The sequence below is a fragment of the Lipotes vexillifer genome, unplaced genomic scaffold, assembly GCF_000442215.2.
Source record: "Lipotes vexillifer unplaced genomic scaffold, Lipotes_vexillifer_v1.1 scaffold195, whole genome shotgun sequence".
Taxonomy (NCBI): Eukaryota; Metazoa; Chordata; class Mammalia; order Artiodactyla; family Lipotidae; genus Lipotes; species Lipotes vexillifer.
Window position 1 is genome coordinate 1,500,552 of NW_006799532.1, and position 23,848 is coordinate 1,524,399.

General features: G+C 35.6%; 1 protein-coding gene across 1 annotated transcript in view; it reads right to left on the bottom strand.

Annotated features, from left to right (window-relative positions):
• The window catches only part of DCC (DCC netrin 1 receptor), a 1,189,680-nt gene that overhangs the window by 519,442 nt on the left and 646,390 nt on the right, over positions 1-23,848 (bottom strand). The gene's annotated exons all lie outside the window — the stretch shown is intronic.

Consider the following 23,848-nt stretch of genomic DNA (forward strand, 5'->3'; position numbering starts at 1 on the left):
ATCAACATTGTGAAAATTACTACACTACCCAAAGCAATCTACAGATTCAGTGCAATCCCTATCAAATTACCAATGGCATTTTTCACAGAACTAGAACAAAAACTTGCACAATTTGTATGAAAACACGAAAGACTCCGAATTGCCAAAGCAATCTTGAGAAACAAAAATGGAGCTGGAGGTATCAGGCTCCCCTACTTCAGACTATACTACAAAGCTACAGTAATCAAGACAGTATAGTAATGGCACAAAAACAGAAATAGGGATCAATGGAACAGGACAGAAAGCCCAGAGATAAACCCACACACATATGGTCACCTTATCTTTGATAAAGGAGGCAAGAATATACAGTACAGAAAAGACAGCCTCTTCAATAAGTGGGGCTGGGAAAACTGGACAGCTACATGAAAAAGAAGGAAATTAGAACACTCCCTAACACCATACACAAAAATAAACTCAAAATGAATTAAAGACCTAAATTTAAGGTCAGAAACTATAAAACTCTTAGAGGAAAACATAGGCACATCACTCTTTGACATAAATCACAGCAAGATCCTTTTCAACCCACCTCCTAGAGAAATGGAAATAAAAACAAAAATCAACCAATGGGGACCTAATTAAACTTAAAAGCTTCCGCACAGCAAAGGAAACCATAAACAAGACTAAAAGACAACCCTCAGAATGGGAGAAAATATTTGCAAATGAAGTAAATGACAAAGGATTAATCTTCAAAATATACAAGCAGCTCATGAAGATCAATATCATAAAAACAAATAACCCAATCCAAAAATGGGCAGAAGACCTAAATAGACATTTCTCCAAAGAAGATAAACAGATTGCTAACAAACACATTAAAGGATGCTCAACATCACTAATCATTAGAGAAATGCAAATCAAAACTACAATGAGGTATCACCTCATGCCATTCAGAATGGCCATCATCAAAAAAATCTACAAACAATAAATGCTGGAGAGGCTGTGGAGAAAAGGGAACCCTCCTGCACTGTTGGTGGGAATGGAAATTGATACAACCACTATGGAGAACAGTATGGAGGTTCCTTAAAAAACTAAAAATAGAACTACCATATGACCCAGCAATGCCACTACTGGGCATGTACCCAGAGAAAACCATATTTCAAAAATAGTAAAGTACCACAATGTTCACTGAAGCTCTATTTACAATAGCCAGGACATGGAAGCAACTGAAGTGTCCATCGACAGATGAATGGATAAAGAAGTTGTGGCACATATATACAATGGAATATTACTCAGCCATAAAAGGAAACAAAATTGAGTTATTTGTAGTGAGGTGGATGGGCCTAGAGTCTGTCATACAGAGTGAAGTAAGTCACAAAGAGAAAAACAAACACGGTATGCTAACATATATATATGGAATCTAAGAAGAAAAAAATAAGGTCACGAAGAACCTAGGGGCAAGACGGGAATAAAGACACAGATCTACTAGAGAATGGACTTGAGGACAGGGGAGGGGGAAGGATAAGCTGGGACAAAGTGAGAGAGTGGCATGGACATATATACACTACCAAACGCAAAACAGATAGCTAGTGGGAAGCAGCCGCATAGCACAGGGAGATCAGCTCGGTGCTTTGTGACCACCTAGAGGGGTGGGATAGGGAGGGTGGGAGGGAAGGAGATGCAAGAGGGAAGAGATATGGGGACATATGTATATGTATAACTGATTCACTTTGTTGTAAAGCAGAAACTAACACACCATTGTAAAGCAATTATACTCCAATAAAGACGTTAAAAAAAAAAGAGTCATGTACCACAGTGTTCATTGCAGCGCTATTTACAATAGTGGACATGGAAGCAACCTAAGTGTCCATCAACAGATGAATGGATAAAGAAGATGTGGCACATATATACAATGGAATATTACTCAGCCATAAAAAGAAACGAAATTGGGTTATTTGTGGTGAGGTGGACAGACCTAGAGAGTGTCATACAGAGTGAAGTAAGTCAGAAAGGGAAAAACAAATACCGTATGCTAACACATCTATATGGAATCTAAAAAAAAAAAAGGTTCTGATGAACCTAAGGGCAGGACAGGAATAAAGTCACAGACGTAGCGAATGGTGAGGACACGCAGAGAGGGAAGGGCAATCTGGGACGAAGTAAGAGAGTGGTATGGACATATATACACTACCAAATGAAAAGAAAAATGGATAGCTAGTGGGAACTAGCTGTATCGCACAGGGAGATCAGCTCGGTGCTGTGTGACCACCTAGAGGAGTGGGATAAGGAGGGCGGAAGGGAGATGCAAGAGGGAGGGGCTATGGGGATGTATGTATACATATAGCTGATTCACTGTTATACAGCAGAAGCAAACAAAACACTGTAAAGCAATTATACTCCAATAAAGATGTTAAAAAATATGTTAAACAGCATGATAGTCTAGTAAATTTAAATTATCCAATATTTTAAAAAAAGAATTTATCTACATACAACTCTTTGGGTTCAAATTTATTGTACAAAGTTATCTATACCAGTATTCAAGCTAAAAGTAAACATCATTAAATAATTATGATGAGTGATATGGTAATAAAATATTAATAATGACTCAGATGCCATTTGATGAAATTGAAAGCTACAAAAAATGTATAAGTTCTTACAGAAAATCACCTGCAACACCTTAAATTAGGATCATTCAGGTATATCATTTTGCCTGCATAAGAAAGAATTTAAGCTTCCTATTATATTGGTGGATGTACTATCATATCTTCCAGAAATATAAACAGCCATTAAGGCATCTCAATTATAAGGATTTCAAATATTGTAAGCTAAATAATAATAATAATAATAGTAATAACAAAAATAATGTTTATATTTAACTTAGCCTGTTGTAACCAACAGGTACCTAGTAATTTACAATTAATCAAGTAGATAATTGGTACGAATGATCTCTTCTCTTTTAATACATCTTCTATTTGACGGAAAACACTGAATGCAGTGGTCACAGAAGCTTTCTGTTGCTTGCCCAAAAAAACCCAACAAATAAGCTACACCTATGTTTCCCTATCATAACTGCTGCAGAAAATGAAGGGTGTTTATAATATTTTGACGGCTCTGAAAATAATTTTATATTAGACTGCTACAATGCTTTATCATGAGTTGATAAAAATATATATTGTATATTATATAGAAGAAAATTCAACAGAAATGTGATAAAGCCAAATGAGCTACATGTAAAGACAAAATCAAAAACTTATTCTCCAATTCAGAACGTATTATAGTCAGTTATCATAACTCCATAGATATTTAAAAACTGGATAAAATGAATGAATCTCCCCTTTACTAATCAGTGGTTTTACCCGCTGCCTCACTTCTCCAGGAAGCTTGGATTTAAAGTCTGGGTGTATCATTATCCAGTCTGGGATGTGCCATTGTTCCCATTAAACTCACTATCCATTTGCACCAGTGTGTAAAATGTGGATGGTTTCTCTTTCCACCAGGCAGAGTTGTTATGAGGTTAAAATTAAATTACAAACTTACAAATACTTGAGAAGTAAGGTATTTTATCAGAATATTACTGTGTTGTAATTATAGATTCACTTTCTGTTTGACAATAGTTACTCATCCAGGCTACATAATTTGCCTATCTTGGGGCTAATTACAAAGTCTTCAGGGTTTAGAGCATTGTCATTTTCTCTTCGTTAGAAGAACAGACTCATCAAGCCCTCTCTTTATTTTTTTCTTTGCAGTCATCAGGATGATTTGAGGGGAAGGTGGAATACTGCAGGTCTAGCAGTGATAGATGGTATAGTAACAGGAAACACAAAAAGTGTCAATTCATTTTGAACATTTGTTAAGGAAGTGTGAGTAACTCTGTGCCTGATCATTCTCCCAGTGAATGCTTTACAGAATAGAAACTTATGGCATTTTCTTCTTTCTAAGCATGTAAGGAAATGCTGGCTTCAAAAACACAAAATCAATTTCTTTTTTTTACCATAAAATTATTTTTTTACCATAAAAAGCTTATCTATTTGTTGATAACTGGTTTAAAAGAAGTCAGGCAATCAGAAAGCTTAACAAATCAATTTTAAAATTGTATAAATAGACAACTGTGAATCAAAAATGACAGGACAATGTGCTGAGGATGCCAATAGATACTTCTGATGCATTTTCATACCAACAACCTATGAAAGAGATGCCTCTAATCTTGCCAGTTTACAAATACGGAAGCTGAATTTGAATAACTTGTCAAAGGTCATGTAAGTAGCAAGTGGGAAAAACAGGATTCAGAGCCAGTGAACATAATTCTAGAGCTAGTACTCATAAGTGCTTTGCCATACTGCCTCATTTTTCTATTTTCCAGAATAAGAAGAAATCCTGTTATAGAGACCCTGCAGAATAATGAGTGTACCTTTGGGGAGTGGGGGAAGATGACAAGCAATGTGAGAATAGCACCCACTATATATAGTCCAGAATTTTATTAAAGCACATAGGTTGAATACCATGGAATTAGATGCTATTCTTGCCATACAAAGTAACTAACTGATCACAAGAAACCATTTTCAATTCAAGAAGAAAAGGAGAGGAAAAGTAACCAATAAGGAAGCGGCAATGCTATACTGGTCTCTGTCTGTCTGTCTCTCTCATTCTCTTCTCTTGCCATGATTATCTGAGTTTACATAATACTATTCCATATTGTTCTCATATTTAGAATATCTCAATATACAAATTCCATAATGCTGGATTATCTCATTTAACTGAAAGGTTAACCAAAATAACAATAAAGAAGACTGAAGGAAACATTAGAGGCATGGAAAGCACATAAAAGAGAGGCAAAGAGATAAAAAATGCTAGCAGACCTTTTTACAGCTCTGTGATAATAAATACTATTACCATGAAACTTTTATTTAGATACAAAAGTACAAATCACAAAACTGCTTTAAGAAGTACAAAACCTAGAAAGAAATTGAGAAAAAAATTCTCAATTTCTCTAAACATTTATCTCCAAAAATGCTGCCTTAGCCCAACGACCTTAACAAGTGACCTAATTCAAATTTTCAAGAAACAGATGTTGTTCTGTTTAGATAATTTAGATAATTAAATTGTCCTAGAGTAAGAAAAAGGCGGAAAGCTTGTCAACTTATGTAATGAAGCTAGTATAAACTTGAAATTAAAATATATTATAGGTAATAACAAAAATTTTTAAAATAACATATAAACTTTGATGCAAAAAGTATTTATCACCAAAAATAAAAGGATGGTTTAGCATTAAAAAAAGAAGTATAGGGCTTCCCTGGTGGCGCAGTGGTTGAGAGTCCACCTGCCGATGCAGGGGACATGGGTTCGTGCCCCGGCCCGGGAAGATCCCACATGCCGCGGAGCGGCTGGGCCCGTGAGCCATGGCCGCTGAGGCTGCGCGTCCGCAGCCTGTGCTCCGCAATGGTAGGGGCCACAACAGTGAGAGGCAAAAAAAAAAAAAAAAAAAAAAAAAAAAAAGAAGTATATTATCATTTCAGAGGACACAAAAATGCATTATTTTACTTAATTTCTAGCAATGAATGGATAATAATAGCTAATATTTCATAATAACAAACTTTAAATTGAGTATAATCTATAAATATATTAATCACTATATTGTACACCTGAACCTAATATAATATTGTATATTAACTATACTTCAATTAAAAAATAGAAAGAATTCTTTATCATGATTAAAAAAAACTTTCTTAAACAAGTAACAAAAATAACTTTAATGACAGAATATTAAAAGTAGTCCCATTAAAATCAGGCAAAGAAAAAAGACAGTTTATGTTTGCTCTCTAATCAATACTACATAAAATTTACCAAAGCTAAGATGATTGGTTGCTGAAAAGGAAATAGCAAATGCTCCTGCTTTACCAAGGGTGAGCCATTTTCCCAGGGACAGTGTTGATTGACAAACTTCACTGAACTGCAGGAGGTGGGACTTCAGCACTATGCAGAAGGTGACAATTTGGTACATAGAAGGTGATTTAGGGAAACCAGTGAATAATATGAACAGTGAGAGTTAAATGAAAGAGGGGGACTATCTGTAAATAATAAACCATATATATATATATATATCTCACAACCATAAAAATCTCACTATCAAAAAATTCATAAAGGAAATAAAAGTTAAAGCTGTAAAGAAAAGGAAAAGAAAAAGAAAAGGACAGGGAAGTCCTAGGAGGTAGTGAGGTTCCTCGTCATTGGAGCCACTCAAACACAGTCTGGGAGTCCAGGTGTTGGAAAAATCAGCATCAGATGGCAGGTGGAGGGGGGAATTTGGCATTGAACATAAAGAGAAAACGTGATCTCATATTAAGTGATGTGGTTTTCTGCCCCAAGTTTGCAGCTGTGTGACTTTAGGCGGAATACTGCCACTCTCTGATCCTGTTTCCCATCCAGAAATTGTTTATATATTATGCACAACTTAAGAGTGGTTCTGAAAATAACATTACTTCATGCATTTAGAGCTTTTTATAAACTGTAATGGACCATATCAATGTTTGTTGATGCTAATGTTACGGTTCTTTTTGAACTAAATGGGCCTTTACAATATTTTCATCAGTATGGATTCTCTGAGGTCTACTCATTGCTGAACTGTGACAGTCTTGTCCTCATTGATTATATACAGTAGATTTCACTTCAGTGTCCCTATAAAACAGGAACCAGATGTCTCCATTCCTCCAGGTACGTTTCAGGATCATTTATAAAACTTTGCTGATTCCTTCCTGTATGTGGTCCCATAGAAAAAGGGGAGAACCTAGTCATCTTGGAGGATGGTATGTTTTTACAGGCTGTTATGATCAAGAATAAGATATATGAGAAAGACAAATAGCACCTTATCAGCTTAAGGACTGTCCAGGAAACTATTGTTTTTGTTTATTTTTTTTTTAATGTGAGTAATAAAGGGTTTGCATAATCAAAATCTTTTACAAAAGCTGTGGTGACTGGAAGAGATAAAAATTATTTCAAGGGTGGGATGCCATTAAAGATTGGGAGAACCCTGCACATACTTACAAGACTTCTTCAAATTTTGTCTTTAAAGAAAGAGTGGGCCGCGGTAGCATGGAGTGAGGATTGCCCAGGTGTGAGTTACCAATTCAGGCTACATTTCCTAAAGTGAAAGGGGAATTTAATAGGGCAAAACCAAGTGTTAAAATGTAGGACTGAGAAAAAAAGCATTGATCCGCATAAAGAGATGAACAGGTGACATGTTTCTTTCTCTATAACACAGTTTTTAAAGAAGACTGTGTTCTTAAAGGAACTAAATAAAATATAAGAAAGAATAAAGAAATGTCTGTATATCAAAAGAAATAAAATGTTGCATTAATGTCACATAGTTATTTTTTATCTTCCTTTTTCCTCCAGTTTTCTCAATTATGCTTATGAGCTCACATTAAAGAGAATTAAATATCAATACCTTCACCTACCTTTTATAGAAATTTAATGAATATCCTCCATAGGTTCATGGTGGGGAGGGGGCAACATCAGAGTTTCAAAATCCTTGGATATTATTCAATTAACCCCATATGAATCTTATGACCAACCACTGCGAAAAGTCATCCTCTAAGCTGAGCTGGAACATCTCACATGATGAGAAAGTCATTTCCTAAATAAGGAAGCTTATTCTAGTTAGAAGAGTCTATAAACATTAAAAAGATGCTTTTTTTCTTACATTAAACAGCAAATAAGTTATCTATATCCTGTATTCAGTCTTAATTTATTCCAAGAAAGACATATTTTATAGTTTAATAGTCTACAATATGGAAGCTCTTTACATATATCATAAGATAGTTTTTGCCTACTTTATCTCTAGTTCTCCAGTCTAAACATCCTCAGTTATTTCAATTATATCTCAAACAGCAATGTTTTACTTTCTATCCACTGTCAGAGACAAAAAGTTCTAGATATATTGTGGGGTAAAACACCCTAAAATTTGGCATCAGAGTCCAGTATTAGAATCTTATTCTGGAACAGTCATGCCATAATGAAGATTGGCGTTTCCTGAGTATTGGGAACCTCATGTGTACTAGTTGGCTGCAGCCCAACTGACATAGCAACAGCCTTTAACAAATGTGTTGAACAGGGAAGGGGCAAGTTAAGATCCCTGAAGGAAACAATCATTTTGATTAATATCAGTTTATCACATTTCCTTTTTGGGCAATACTCATGTACCATTACATACTCATTCCATTAGCCCACTCTCCCAAATTTTTTCCTCAACAATAGCATGAGGGGCTCGCCTGGTGGCGCAGTGGTTGAGAGTCCGCCTGCTGATGCAGGGGACACGGGTTCGTGTCCCGGTCCGGGAGGATCCCACATGCCGCAGAGCGGCTGGGCCCGTGAGCCATGGCCACTGAGCCTGCGCGTCTGGAGCCTGTGCTCCACAACGAGAGAGGCCACAACAGTGAGAGGCCCGCGTACCACAAAAAAAACAACAACAAAAAAAACAATAGCATGAAAATTTTTTTAATCTCTAAAGAATTTTCAAGATCTTCCGCTCTAGTAATGTCATTAAAATATGGCAGAAGACTAGTTTTAAATAGCTTGTTTTTCATGAACCCTCATCTGCTCCAAGTGATCCCTCAGTAAATAGTCACACATCTTTTGTTTGATTATATTTTTCCACCCATTTTAACCAGACTAACTCCAATGCAAATGTTCCAGATTGAAGCTCTTGATCCTTTTTGAGAAATCAAGGCATTTCTGAGAATCAACCTTGTCTGCAATATTTTAATTTTTAACTAAAGTTGGATATGTTTATATATTACTTTCATAAATAAAATATATTTAGAGAGGGGAAAATCTATAATGAAATATAGATTTTCCTTACTCCTGTGAAGGTGGAAGATAAAAGAAGGGAGGTATGAGTGTGGAGTGGTTTACTTTTCATATGTTAAGCTACAGCAAATTGTTAGTGTCATTAACTATGAAAGACAAGCCAAGTTTGTATATATTAAGAAACAACCACTGCAATCCCTTTACCCATTGCTGATAAAAAAATTAACATTTAACACATATATTTCACAAGACTTAGGAATTTAAAATTGAATTGATAGAGTGTTGTTAATACTCAAAAGTTGATCAAAGGACTAGAAACCCATTAGAGACCAGTTAAGATGGAAGAGTCCTTGGTTTAGCTGCCAGGGACTATTGAGTCTCCTCTGCTGAGTTGAATTTCTATGTCTTATTCCCTGTGATTCAGTGGATGACACTTCTGTTCATCTTTCTCCCTCTTTATTACTTTGATGAGCTCTTTAGCTCATGGGCAGTCTCCCTTGGCTAATGGATGTGAAAAGCATTTGAAAACTGTTAAGAGCTATGCAAATGTAATGCATCAACAGTAACCTCAGAGATTATCCTCATAAGATGATACTTTGGAAGTTTAGAATAGAAATGTACTTCAGAGACTACAAAAAGAGTCCAGATTGGTGAAGTTGCCTGTACAAGCTTGTACCCCCAAAATACAACAGCTCCATTTCCCCTGATTCCCAAGAGTTTTCTTCCTACTATGTTGATTTTCTTTTAAGCATCATTTATAAAACTCTTTAGAGCCAACTCATTCAATAAAAAACATTTAGCCTGTTTCTATTGTTAAATATTATGTGCTCAGGGCAAAAATAAACAATTTTGCTCTCAGATTTTTGTGTGTGTGTGTGTGAAAGTCTGTCCTCTTCATTCTAAACGTATTTTTGCCCAGTTCTCCACTTTCTCCCCAATCAAGTTTTGGAGTTTTTGATTCTACTCATCTAATAATCAAAAAAAATTGACCCATAACATATGAAAACACATTTTAGATGAAGTTAACAGGTTAACAGATGTAAAATAACTAAATGACCAAGTGGAATTTGGGACATCTGTAGTCAAGATGGTATGGGCTAAACCAGCCAAGTAAAACCCTGGATTTCAGATTACATAGCAGTTGTCAAATCAATTCACTCGTGAGTGAGGCTTTTAAAGTACCAGGCACTGTGCTAAGCTCTAGAGACATTATTGCTATAATGCCTCATAAACTCTATATTATTCTTGTAACATCCATTCTAAAGATCAAAATATCAAAACGGACAAATAAGTTGCTGAAAGTCACTCAGATGGACAAATCACATTTCAAATAGAATTCTGAGTAGCTCTGGGGTCCAGATTTTTAACTTTGATGACATACTGCCAAAACCTGGAGTGCATTAGCAGGATTTTATCATGAAACTTTTCTGTAGAAACAATCTTGTATTAAAGGTCAACCTAGTTGTAAGACCATATATTCTTTGAAAGATCTTGAAATTGTTTTTTCTCAAAGGATTTTTTGTGTTTATGTGAACAGTTTTGTTCCTGACCAGTAAAAACTTCTGTACTCTTTAGTAGTATTCAGTATGGTACATTCGTTATTATAAAACTAGAAAACAAGGGATGAAAATGCAGAGGAATTTAACTACATCCATCAAGTGTGAGGAGATTATAGGGGTAAATCTATTGCAACCAGTTCTCCAAGAAGACCCAGGTTTATATTTACACAATTTCCATGGTATAAATACAACCCTCACTGCCTATTTTGAAATTTCAGGGTGATGTTTTTTTAACACAAACTTGGGAAGAGACGTGCGTGGTCAGCTCTCATGAGCTGGAGCAGCCGATAATATAAAACTTAATGTTTTGAATTGCTGAATCCTTTATGAAAATGCAAAGGTAGATTTTGAAGAAAATATTGCATCAGTACCAAATACAAACATTCTTTTAACTTGATTGTGTTTTCACAGCAGGAAAAAAATCATTATTTTCTTATAATTGCAGCCGTGTTTGATCTTACAAAATGTTACAAATTCCTTTTTACTCTGTTTCACTGATTTACATGTTCTTGAATCTTTTTCTTTTTTTTAACAAAAAGCGGGACTTTTTGGAAACTAGGACGTTGCAGTCTTTGATGTGGTATTTAATGAGATAGGACTCCAAGAATATTTCTTTTTATTATTTGTATTTAAAATTACATAATGGCTGAAAAATGTATAATTTTTCTTAGAGTATAAAGATGAACAATGAATCTAAGTATTTAAAAGATACTTCTCTACTTTTTATTAATGTTTTTCTGATATAAACTTTTAATGCTTAAGTAGCCTTGAGAATAAATGATGTTCTTGCAGACAGGTTGTTTGAAAGGTAGATTATAATATCGATAAAACCCTCTTCTTAATTTTGATAAAGGAAACTACAATCTTAATATACATTTTAAATTACTTATTTTTTTAATATTAACTTATTTATTCATTTATTAATATAAATTGTCTCCATTTAAAGTAAAATATTGGGATAAGTCATTTATTTCCTTGTCTAATTATTTAAAACAAAGAGGACTAAACTTATTATTGTTCGATTTTTTTATCCTCAGGATTTTCAAGTCATCAAATTTGAATTTCACAAATTAAGCTCACCAGGGAAGAAAAACTTATCAATAAACATTCAGTTTAAAAATGATTTTTTACAAATCTCTACATAATAGAGTTGAGTAGTTCTACCAATAGTGCAAAAAAAATCAATCTGCATCCTAGTGACACATTCTCATATTTTCATCCATATTCTAGGTACTGTTCTAGTGCCTTGCAATGATTAATTCTTAGTTCTTAGAAAAATCTCAGGAGGGAGATAGAATTATTATCTATAATTTAATGATAAGGAAAGTGAGACAGAGAGGTATAGCAACTTGCCCAAGTTCACAGAATTAATAAGTGGCAGGTCTGGGATCAAGCCCAAATATTGTGATTCTAGAACTTAACGTTCTTAACCCATCTTTTAATAAGAATATCTAATTTAAGGTTAACCTTTTTAAAAGACTGTTACTATAAATGTATAGTCATGATAAATCCTTCACATCTAATTGTGTTTATTTTACTAAAAGGATATTCTCAAATGTATGCATTACAATAAACAGAGATTTTGAACTGAAAATGCATTAAGGTATGCTGAAATGTACTAAGGTACATATAAAAAAGAGATCATTATTCCTATTAATATAACTAGGAAATAGTTGAAAAAATGTACCTTTCCCAATATTTTAATTGTGACTTAACTGCTGAAACCAGGTTTGCACATTTTAGCCCAAAGACTCACATTCCATGCAGTTGTATATAGGTAGGTAAAACCAGGGCTTTTGAGTAAAGTCCAGATAAAAACAAATGTAGCCAATATCCAACTGCTTGCTTTTCCCAAAACACTAATTAAGGTTTTCCAGAATTGTGCAGTATCCATCAAGTCATCCAAGTTTATTTTCCTTATCAGGCCAGGCTTCAAGTAGAATTAATAGTAAAGTGCTCTATTTCCCTCGATTACAGTAACATCTACAAGAACATGGTCTGATTAAAGAAATCAATTGAACTTCAAAATTAGTCATTTGAGTCCAGTACTGTGGAATGCTCCAGTATATAACTTTTTATCCTTTTCTCCATGGAAATCTTTCCTTCAAAGCATATACATGCAAGTTTATTTAGAATAGCAACTGTCTGCTCAGTACTTCCTCTCAGAGGATGCTATAAGGGGAATAACATTTCAGTTTCCACTGTGCCTGTCACCCTCACTTGACTTTCCAGCTCACCAGACACATAATAGAACAAGATATAATAATTGTCATTAACAGATACATTTGATGCTCTCCGCACAAGTATTCACTCACAGCTCATTCACTTCAATTGCTTTACAGAAAAACCTTCCTATTCATGTCCTACATTACTGAGTTTTTGGCTTTAGAAGACTTAACAATTTTCAAAGGTTAAGAGAACTCTTCACGCAACTAGAGAAGAAAGCCACTGGGCTGAGTATTCCCTCTTTACCCTTTCAGAGTTGATCCTTACCTTCTCCACCCTCTGCTCTGTGCCCCAGGAAGCTGACCTTTATGGATTGTCTCAACAGACTGCCTTTCCCTCAGGCTTCCAGTGGGTTCAGCAATGTGAGGAACCAACAGGAGGTGGAAGAATGGGAATAAGGTCAGCATGTTTTTCTTTCCCTGTTCCCTGGCTTCTAATGCACAGCTTGGTTGGTTATGCCTCTCTACCAAAATCTCTTGTGGGATGGCAATAAAATGTTACCTCCAGGTTGCATAACCTGGCTCTCCCCTTACCTCTGCTGGCCTTGAGGTGGCAATGAACTACGCCCAGGGACTTTTTACTCCCTCTTGTTTCCTAAGTGTTACCCCTTCCCTTTAAGACAGCTCTTTTATTAAATTCTACCCAATTCCCAGCTAAAGGTGCTAGGACCTTAACTTATCTATATCCTACAGATCTCATACCCTTATAACTAGAAAGTTTGTTGTCCTGAAAAGACTTTTAAAACAAGAAGACACAATTAAGGTATTTGTTACAGTTTTTGCTTGGCCTCAACTGGCAGGAGTCCATCCAAAGCTAATTAGATTGCATATTTACACTTAGGGTTAAGAACTAATAAGGAGTGTGAAGCACATCACATTGATTAAGAGTAGTATATGACCTTTTCCTCTTTGATTACTGCTGGTTCCAAATAACTTTTGGTACAAGTTCAATTTTGAAGAAAACCCTAAGAGACTTAATCAATAAGATCCCTATTATTTGTAAGGATACACTAATTTAAGTGCTGGAAATTACATTAGGAGTATTTAAAAATAGTGATTCCCCCAAATTTATTATTTGTTAATATCTACTCTGTGTAACAATATGGTTCAATCTTACATTTCTGGATAAGAACTGAATTTTTTAAAGCTGAGATTGCAACTGATGATCTTTGGTCAAATTCAAGTTTTATTTTGTTTTTGGCACAAAACAAATTCAAGCAGCATGAAATCCTAAATATTTAGTCAGTTTTATTTACTTGAAGTTTTCGCATAAGAATATAAATTTCAGGCTTCTCTTAAAAAATTAGGTTTGCAATATATGGTCTACAACCCAATTAGGCAAATCAATTTGGAGCTAGGTAGTAGCTGCATTTCTTAAGCAAAACGTGCATATACCAAGTTCCCACATCTCCATCATTCCCTGTTTCTTACACATCTGATTCACTTTTAGTTTAACTGCATATGGCCACAATCTGTGTAGTTTGTGACTCCTAGTATCCAGGAAACTTTACTCTCTTTATTCTCTTTAATATGTTATTGAAAACCACACTTAATAATTCCCTATGTCTAAACTAGGGGTCAGAAGACTCTCTTTTTATTTTTTGTAAAGGGCCAGAGAGCAAACAGTTTAGGCTTTGTAGGCCATAGGGTCTCTGCTTTGCTGTTCTACCACAAAAAGCAGTCATAGATAATATGTAAACAAGTGAAGCTGGCTGTAATACAATAAAACTTTATTTTTAAAAATGAGTGGTGGGCTTCCCTGGTGGCGCAGTGGTTGAGAGTCCGCCTACCAATGCAGGAGACACGGGTTCATGCCCCGGTCCGGGAAGATCCCACATGCCACGGTGCGGCTGGGCCCGTGAGCCATGGCCGCTGAGCCTGCGCGTCCGGAGCCTGTGCTCCGCAATGGGATAAAAAAAAAAAAAAAAAAAAAATGAGTGGTGAGCTAAACTTGACTCACAGGTTGTAGTTTGCCAACACGTGGTTTAAGGAATTGGAGAATCTGTAATATATCACTGTACAAGATACTATAGTATGTCTTCAGATTTTCATTATAGATTTCATGTTTTATGAACAGGAAGGAGGAAGGCTTAAGGATAAAGGAGGTGGTGGAGCCCAGGATGAGGCTGATGAGAATAACTATTAAAAGTGTGCAATCCCAAAACCATAGAGATGACCTAGATTGCAAATACAGATACATAAAATGCAAGTGTTCTAGAGATTCCAACCCAGGGAAGGTAGCTCATGGCAGAGACTCCAACTTCTCTTCGATTTTAAAGATAATAGAATTTTCCACCTCAGAACTTATTCTAAAATCACAAAGCTAATTCTAATGTCTTCTGCAAAATTAGGAGGTATTGACTGTTAAATGCTCATGGATCATACAGGAAAAAGAGAGAAATTTCGTCTTGACACCAGTTATGAAAACTATAGGCTCAAATGGATGTTGAGGAGGCAATGAGTTGTGGAAAAAGATCCTGAATTTTGGAATCAGCTTTTGGATTACTGACAGCTCTCAGCTATCTTATCTGTGAAAAATAAGATTTTTTAAAAAAGAATTATGCTAAATAGTGTAGGACCTAGTCAGTGTGAATAACAGTGCTTAGTATACTGATTACTACTGTAAGTTACTAGTTTTCTCACAGGAAAATTCAGGCAACAGGGCTTTGCTGACGACTTGGAACTCTCCATGGTTCTGAACTCTAGTCTTCAAATGCTCATAAGAGGGAATGGCAATTAAATAAAGAAACTAAATGGAAAAAATAAAAGACAATTGTGATTTAGGTATTAAAACAAGATGATATGTAACTATATTATATGTAGAAAAGTCCAAATTCAGTCATTTCAGCTTTTGTTTTGAAGCATCTCTAAGATCAAAAGTGAGAGATATCCTTTACTTAACAAGCAAATATATTTTGAATATACACTAGGTTATAGCATTCATTTATTCATCTATTCATTCATTCATACACTTACTGTGCAACAATAAATGCTGTTTGAGCACATACAATATCGTATATATCATACTACTCTGTTCTTTGGTATTTCAGGGAACGAAATGAATTACATGCCATGATAGAAAAAGGACATGTTCATGGTAAGTGTCCCTGAAGAAGAAATGTTTAATTGAGGATAAGTTGAAGCAGTCCAAACAAAATTATAGCTCTTTAGGCAAGAGGAGTGTTTCTTATAAAGATAATGGAAGGAAGGAAGAAGGGGGAACAAAAGAGAGAAAGAAAGAAAGAAGAAAAGGGGGTAAGGTAAAGAAGTTAGTGAAGAATGCCAGGTTAAAGCCAGGGTGGGAACAACTAGGATAATCCTTATATTCAGAGTTTGGGTAAAGCCAATGTTGTGGTGTACCCGAAAACTGTAATGTCAATATTTATTCTATGTGTGTGTTGTTTAGCCAAGTAGTGGTACCATTGTGCTTATTAGGTAGGATAGTTTAGTGATTTAGTGACAGCTTTCAATCTCTTGGATACTCTTAAGCAATTTTATTAACATTGAAAGTCACATGTAACATTAAAGATCAAGAAAGGAATATGCATACATCAGTGGAATACAGATTCTGCCTCTGCATGGATAAATGCTTATGGTAACCCAAATCCTCTAAACACAGGGATTAAGAACAGGTAATAGAAACAGACTGAAACCACTGCCATGCAAAAACTGGCATGTGGTAACTCAGGCAGCATGATACCCTGTAAGTCTGCATTAGGAACAACATTGGGGAACCTGCAGTTAAGTATGTAGAAAAAGAAAAAGAAATACTACATTTTTTTTTTTTTTTTTGCAGTACTAACAGTATCAGTACTGTTACATCTACAGAAATGGAAGGGTTTAGGAGATCTGTAACTATCATACTAAATTTTTAAAAATTGTATGTATCAGAACGTGTACACTTTCCCTCTCCTGGGGTGGTGGGGAGTGGTGATGAGCCCTAGTTTTACCAGTCCCTATGAGTTTATGGACCACTGCTCTGTACATGCCTTGAATATCATCCATGCAAGTGCAAGTTTAAGGTTAATAACTCTACCCAGTATCCAAAGATTTAGGATTTAGTATGGATATTGAAGAAATTCACAAACTTCTATGTTTGGCTATATCTGTTATAAAATTATCTTTTTAGTTAAAATAACAGTTAGATAACTGGAGATAAAAACAGCTGGGAAAAAAACTCCACTTTAATGAAGACTGAAATAAAGAGTTAGGCTTAAATTATGTGTTTCTTCAGAATGGCCAATGATCTATTATTGATTTAAAATTTTACTGAAAGTTGTTGATGCATAAAATCACAAGTAAAAATATATATGCATGCCATGAAGCATAATAGTAAAGTGAACGTTTGTAAACTCTCCACCCATCTTAAAAAATAGATGTGTCACCACTACTGAATACCACACAGCCTTTCATAAAACTAAAGTGAGAACTTCTATAAATCATTTTCCAAAGTACTCCACTGCACACTGACACAAGATATACCTTTGGCTGAAGATGCCTAACTACGTTTTAGCATCTCGTAGAGGAAATCCTTATTTATCAGCGAACATACTTCAGTAGAAACCGGTTTACCATGAATAGTTGACTCAAGTTTTTAGTCGCTGACAAGATCCAAATATTCAAGGAGAGACATGTGAAAAATCTTCTGAAAACAAACAGCTCATTTTTTGCTTATCTCTTCTATAATTTGACACAGTTGCAGAACTGTTTGATTTTACATTTTTCCCTTGTAGTGTTTTTCTGGTCTCAATAAACCAAGTACTGACTTGCATTATGCACTTAAGCAAAGAGAAGAATTAAATATTTTACTCTACATTTTGTGCCATTTTGGCAGGTCATGACTTTCAAATATATGAGGTAACGTATTTTGCTTTGATTATTTCTAGTGGATAATACAGTGAAAATTCACATAAAAACAGATTCTTTTGCAATTTTTGTTACTTAAAATTCAACCATAATTATTAAAATAATGTAATTTTAAAGTTATATCCAAAGCAAGGGCAAAGATTTTCAAACGCAGTTTTAAAAATATCAGATATACCTTTTCAAGGACATGTCCTAGTTTGCTCTGGAGGGTACAGCATTTTTATCAATGTTTTCAGGGAGAAATTTTCTGCCTCTCTGGTTAAATAATTTTGCACACTAACTGCCAGGAAGAAATAGATTTATCTAAGGTAGTTTACAAAACATTTTAAGCTTTCCCACTTCACACACATACACAGAGTCAAAGTATGACTGTGATGTAAGGGGCATCTAAAGCCATCAGCAACTAAACACAAGTGAAGGTTAATCTACTTCAGAAAAATGTCAATAAACTTTGGTTGCAGAAACTATGAAATTGCATTTGTACCTAAGAGAGCCTAAGATTAATCACATTCATACAAATTAAATGTTTAATTCAGCTAAATGAGTAAAATTTATGCTCATCCTAAAACTCTCTGTTTTAAGATTTTGACAAGCTGATAGATCAGAAAGATTCTTGCTCCTTCCATATTTGGAGTTCACTATATTTAATTTTATAAATGAACTGAAAATCAGTTGTGAATTAACATTGTTAAACTTCTTATCATCAATCATTACCTTGGAAATCAGGAAATTTATAGAAAGAAGAAATCTAGTGATACTATAGAATCTGAGTGTAATTGTTGGTATTATTCTCTCTTTTATCAAAATTCTAAGGGAACTGAAAGGATGATAATTTTACATTTGAATTTTCCTTCCCTTAGTAGAGTATTAGTTATATTCTAATTTTAATTATTTGGGAAAGCAAAAAGCTTTATAAATAAGATATATGGGTAATTTATTTTTGATTCCAGAGGGCATTTAATTAAATGGAGAACTCAATTCCTCCCCAATACAGATGAAATCATACCTACTTCAACAGAAAATAGTTTGGGGACCACCTTCACTTTGATCACTCAAGTATTGGGTTGGCCAAAAAGTTCGTTCGGGCTTTCCATAACTTCTTACAGAGAAGCCCAAATGAACTTTTTGGTCCACCCATTATTTCTTCTTTTCAACTTCAGATGCTTATGCAGAACTTAAGCCATTCTTTTTAAAGATCTTCTTAAATATTTCCAAATTCAAATCGAATCATCCTTCCTCCAGGATCTGAGAAGACATTAGCCTTTTGTACATGCTTACCTGTATCTACTGTTTATATCCCATAATGTTAATCTAATTCATTTAAAAGAAGAAACATTCTACTTAAGGTACCTACACTTGGAGAGCACAAATAATTATCCGTATTTTCGAAATAACTGCTTGAACTTCAAATATATGCTTCAGAAACTGCAATGGTTAGTCTGTTAATAAGCAAGTGATTTTTCTCATTCATTACAGCGGCCCAAATGTAGACTGACTCACAACAGACCAGCTGTTCTAGTTGTATAATCATTACACTTGAAATACTTAGTATGGTATATCTATGGTATATCTATCTTTTGGATCACCTTTAATTTCCTTCATCACTGTCTTATAATTTTCTGCATACAGGTCTTTTGTCTCCTTAGGTAGGTTTATTCCTAGATATTTTATTCTTTTTGTTGCAGTGGTAAATAGGAATGTTTCCTTAATTTCTCTTTCAGATTTTTCATCATTAGTGTACAGGAATGCAAGAGATTTCTGTGCATTAATTTTGCATCCTGCAACTTTACCACATTCATTGATAAGCTCTAGTAGTTTTCTGGTGGCATCTTTAGGATTTGCTATGTATAGTATCATGTCATCTGCAAACAGTGACAGTTATACTTCTTTTCCAATTTGCAATCCTTTTATTTGTTTTTCTTCTCTGATTGCCATGGCTAGGACTTCCAAAACTATGTTGCGTAATAGTGGTGAGAGTGAACATCCTTGTCTTGTTCCTGATCTTAGAGGAAACGCTTTCAGTTTTTCACCATCGAGAATGATGTTTGCTGTGGGTTTGTCGTATAGGGCCTTTATTATGTTGCAGTAGGTTCCCTCTATGCCCACTTTCTGGAGAGTTTTTATCATAAATGGGCGTTGAATTTTGTCAGAAGCTTTTTCTGCATCTATTGAGATGATCATATGGTTTTTCGCCTTAAATTTGTTAATGTGGTGCATCACATTGATTGATTTGCATATATTGAAGAATCCTTGCATCCCTGGGATAAACCTCACTTGTTCATGGTGTATCATCCTTTTAATGTGTTGTTGGATTCTGTTTGCTAGTATTTTGTTGAGGATTTTTGCATCTATATTCATCAGTGATATTGGTCTGTTATTTTATTTTTTTGTAGTATCTTTGACTGGTTTTGGTATCAGGGTGATGGTGGCCTCATAGAACGAGTTTGGGAGTTTTCCTTCCTCTGCAATTTTTTGCAAGAGTTTGAGAAGGATGGGTGTTAGCTCTTCTCTAAATGTTTGATAGAATTCGCCTGTGAAGCTATCTGGTCCTGGACTTTTGTTTGTTGGAAGATTTTTAATCACAGTTTCGATTTCATTACTTGTGATTGGTCTGTTCATATTTTCTATTTCTTCCTGGTTCAGTCCTGGAAGTTTAAATCTTTCTAAGAATTTGTCCATTTATTCCAGGTTATCCATTTTATTGGCATAGAGTTGCCTGTAGTAGTCTCTTAGGATGCTTTGTTTTTCTGTGGTGTCTGTGGTAACTTCTCCTTTTTCATTTCTAATTTTATTGATTTGAGTCCTCTCCCTCTTTTTCTTGATGATTCTGGCTAATGGTTTATCAATTTTGTTTATCTTCTCAAAGAACCAGCTTTTATTTTATTGCTCTTTGCTATTGTTTTCTTTGTTTCTATTTAATTTATTTCTGCTCTGATCTTTATGATTTCTTTCCTTCTGCTAACGTTGGGGTTTGTTTTTTCTTTCTCTAGTTCCTTTAGGTGTAAGGTTAGATTCTTCACTTGAGATTTTTCTTGAAGTAGGCTTCTATAGCTAAAAACTTCACTCTTAGAACTGCTTTTGCTGCATCCCATACATTTTGGATCGTCATGTTTTCATTGTCATTTGTCTCTAGGTATTTTCTGATTTCCTCTTTGATTTCTTCAGTGATCTCTTGGTTATTTAGTAGCATGTTGTTTACCCTCCATGTGTTTGTGTTTTTTCCATTTTTTTCCCTGTAATTGATTTCTAATCTCATAGCAGTGTGGTCAGAAAAGATGCTTGATATGATTTCAGTTTTCTTAAATTTACTGAGGCTTGATTTGTGTACTAAGATGTGATCTATCCTGGAGAATGCCCCGTGCACACTTGAGAAGAAAGTGTAATCTGCTGTTTTTGGATGGAATGTCCTATAAATATCAATTAAATCTAGTTGGTCTGTTGTGTCATTTAAAGCTTGTGTTTCCTTATTAATTTTCTGTTTGGATGATCTGTCCATTGGTGTAAATGAGGTGTTACAGTCCCCCACTATTATTGTGTTACTGTCGATTTCCTCTTTTAGAGCTGTTAGCAGTTGCCTTATGTATTGAGGGGCTCCTATGTTGGGTGCATATGTATTTATAATTGTTATATCTTCTTCTTGGATTGATCCCTTGAATATCTGCTTGGATTGATCACTTGATCATTACATAGTGTCCTTCCTGGTCTCTTATAACATTTTTTATTTTAAAGTCTATTTTATCTGATATGAATATTGCTACTCCAGCTTTCTTTTGATTTCCATTTGCATGGAATATCTTTTTCCATCCCCTCACTTTCAGTCTGTATGTGTCCCTAGGTCTGAAGTGGGTCTCCTGTAGACAGCATATATATGGGTCGTGTTTTTGTATCCATTCAGCGAGGCTGTGTCTTTTCATTGAAGCATTTAATCCATTCACGTTTAAGGTAATTATTGAGATGTATGTTCCTATTACCATTTCCTTAATTGTTTTGGGTTTGTTTTTGTAGGTCCTTTACTTCTCTTGTGTTTCCCACTTAGAGAAGTTCCTTAGCGTTTGTTGTAGAGCTGGTTTGGTGGTGCTGAATTCTCTTAGCTTTTGCTTATTTTTAAAGCTTTTGATTTCTCCATCGAATATGAATGAGATCCTTGCTGGGTAGAGTAATCTTGGTTGTAGGTTCTTCCCTTTCATTACTTTAAGTATATCATGCCACTCCCTTCTGGCTTGTAGAGTTTCTTCTGAGAAATCAGCTGTTAACCTTATGGGAGTTCCCTTGTATGTTATTTGTCATTATTCCCTTGTCACTTTTAATAATTTTTCTTTGTCTTTAATTTTTGTCAGTTTGATTACTATGTGTCTCAGCCTCTTTCTCCTTGGGTTTAATCTGCCCAGGACTCTCTGCACTTCCTGGACTTGGGTGGTTATTTCCTTCCCCATGTTAGGGACGTTTTCGACTATAATCTGTACAAATATTTTCTCGGGTCCTTTCTCTCTCTTCTCCTTCTGGGACCCCTATAATGCAAATGTTGTTGCATTTAATGTTTTCCCAGAGGTCTGTTAGGCTGTGTTCATTTATTTTCATTCTTTTTTCATTATTCTGCTCTGCAGCAGTGAATTTCCACCATTCTGTCTTCCAGGTCACTTATCCGTTCTTCTGCCTCATTCTGCTATTGATTCCCTCTAGTGCATTTTTCATTTCAGTTATTATATTGTTCATCTCTGCTCGTTTGTTCTTTAATTCTTCTAGCTCTTTGTTAAACATTTCTTTCATCTTCTCAATCTTTGCCTCCATTCTTTTTCCGAGGTGCTGGATCATCCTATTATTATTCTGAACTCTTTTTCTGGAAGGTTGCCTATCTCCACTTCATTTAGTTGTTTTACTGGGGTTTTATCTTGTTCCTTCATCTGGTACATAGCCCTCTGCCTTTTCATCTTGTCTATCTGTCTGTGAATGTGGTTTTTGTTCCACAGGCTGCAGGACGGTAGTTCTTCTTGCTTCCGCTGTCTGCCCTCTGGTGGATGAGGCTATCTAAGAGGCTTGTGCAAGTTTCCTGATGGGAGGGACTGGTGGTGGGTACAGCTGGCTGTTGCTCTGGTGGACAGGGCTCAGTAAAACTTTAATCCGCTTGTCTGCTGATGGGTGGTGCTGGGTTCCCTCCCTTTTGGTTGTTTGGCCTGAGGCAACCCAACACTGGAGCCTACCTGGGCTCTTTGGTGGGGCTAATGGCGGACTCTAGGAGGGCTCGCGCCAAGTAGTACTTCCCAGAACTTCTGCTGCCAGTGTCCTTGTCCTTTGGTGAGCCACAGCTGTCTCCCGTCTCTGCAGGAGACCCTCCAACAGTAGCAGGTAGGTCTGGTTCTGTCTCCTATGGGGTCACTTCTCCTTCCCCTGGGTCCCGATGTGCACACACTTTGTGTGTGCCTTCCAAAAGTGGAGTCTCTGTTTCCCCCAGTCCTGCCGAAGGTCTCCAATCAAACCCCGCTAGCCTTCAAACTCTTATTCTCTAGGAATTCCTCCTCATGTTGCCAGACCTCCATGTTGGGAAGCCTGATGTGTGGCTCAGAACCTTCACTCCAGTGGGTTGACTTCTGTGGTATAAGTGTTCTCCATTTATGAGTCACGTACCCAGCAGTTATGGAATTTGATTTTATTGTAATAGCGCCCCTCCTATCATCTCACTGCGGCTTCTCCTTTGTGTTTGAATGTGTTGTATCTTTTTTTGTGAGTTCCAGTGTCTTCCTGTCAATGACTGTTCAGCAGTTAGCTGTGATTCCAGTGTTCTCGAAAGAGGGAGTGCGTGCATGTCCTTCTACTCTGCCATCTTGAACCAATCTCAAGAATAATTCTTAAGAAGGCTATGGATAATTTTTTTTTTTTTTTTTTTCCGTACGCAGGCGGCAAAATGTACTCAGCTTAACTGCATAGCTCAATTAATATTTGTGTGTGTGTGGGTATGTACACTCTATCAAAATCAAGATATAAAACACTTCCTTTCACCTAAACTTCCAATGTGTTCCTTTTTAGTTAAAATCTGCCCCCCAGAGGTAACTTCTATTCTGACTTCTATCATGAGCAATAGGTTTGCCTTCTCTAGAACTTTGTATAAATAGATTCACATAGTATATGCCTCTTTGGTTTCTTTTTCTCAAACTAATATATTTGAGATTTAGTCACATCATAGTGTATGACAGTTTGTACATCCTTTTTATTGCTGTTCAGTATTGTATTGTTTGACTAATACAATTTGTTTATTTCTGTTCCTATTTTGGCACACGAGTTGTTTTCAGTTTTGCACTACTACAAATAAAGTTTCTATGACCATTCTTCTATGAATTTTATGCACATACACACTCATGTCTCTTGCATATATACCTAGAAGTGGAATTGTTGGGCTGTAAGGAAGGCGTATGTTTTTGAAACTGTCAA